Here is a 984-nt window from a genome sequence, read left to right as displayed (position 1 = left end):
TCACCACCCGTGAAATCACCGCGCCGGCGCAGCCCCAACTCCCCAACTGTGCAAAACCTCTGGGGAGCAGCCTGCGCTGCACCCACCGGGTGCCCGAGCATCCCCGGGGACCTGTGCCCAGAGAGAAGGGCACAGGAGGAACCGGTGAGCGCAGCCAGAGCCAATAGCTGAGCTGAGCAAGGTCCGATCCCCCCTGGCCCCCGTGGAGTGTGGGGGGGGCTGGCTGCAGATGGAGAAAGCCGAGGCCATAAGCATCATGTCATCTGCACGGCCCCAATCACGCTCGCACCCCAAAAGCCTGGCGCTGCTCCAGGCCCGGCGCCGAGCCCGGCCGAGGGTCCCTCAGGAGGGAGGGGAGTGTTTTCCAGACGCGGCTTAGCCCAGCCGGAGAATCCGATTTAACCCTGCCGTGCCGTGACACCAAAGCCGCCACCGTGGCCTCCAACCCCCACCCCAGGCACCCTCCGCCTTTCATCGGCGAGGACACGGGGTGACACACAGCTCAGCCAGGCCCTGGGTGCGCGCATCCTGGGGACGGCAGAAGCTCCTTCAAGCCATCAGTGATGAAGGGCCAACTTCAGCAGACCTCATGCCTTCCTGGGCCCAGCTCTGCGCTGCCCCATGGTGGGGTCAATCCCAGGAGCGGACAGATTCTTGCTGAGGACGGCGGTCCGGGTGCCGAGCATCCCTCAGGGAGGTGCAGAGCACCCAGCCCCGCTGCAGGACGCACAGGCCCTGCCTCTTCCCAGACCTCTCCGCGTTAGGAACCAGAAAACAAGCGGCACGGAGAGCCCAGGGCCGCATCCAGCTGGCAACGCTGCCCCGCTCCCTGCCCAGCCCTTCCCCGCCGCGTCCCACCCACCGCAACGGGTCAGACGGGGCCGAGCGCGATTGTTTGGGAGAGCAAACCCTCTCCGAAGGGATCCGCTTTCCTCGGTGTGGCCACCCCACCCTTGCCAGCGCGGGCCTGGCACCGCCAGCGAC

At 67.4% G+C, this 984-nt stretch overlaps 1 protein-coding gene across 1 annotated transcript in view; it reads right to left on the bottom strand.

Annotated features, from left to right (window-relative positions):
• TBC1D10A (TBC1 domain family, member 10A) overlaps positions 1 to 984 on the bottom strand; it is a 21,683-nt gene that overhangs the window by 19,679 nt on the left and 1,020 nt on the right. The window lies entirely within an intron of this gene.

This window comes from Charadrius vociferus, unplaced genomic scaffold (genome assembly GCF_000708025.1).
Source record: "Charadrius vociferus isolate BGI_N301 unplaced genomic scaffold, ASM70802v2 scaffold579, whole genome shotgun sequence".
Classification (NCBI taxonomy): Eukaryota; Metazoa; Chordata; class Aves; order Charadriiformes; family Charadriidae; genus Charadrius; species Charadrius vociferus.
The sequence above is the reverse complement of the archived record's forward strand: the minus strand, read 5'-3'. Positions and strand labels throughout refer to the sequence as shown.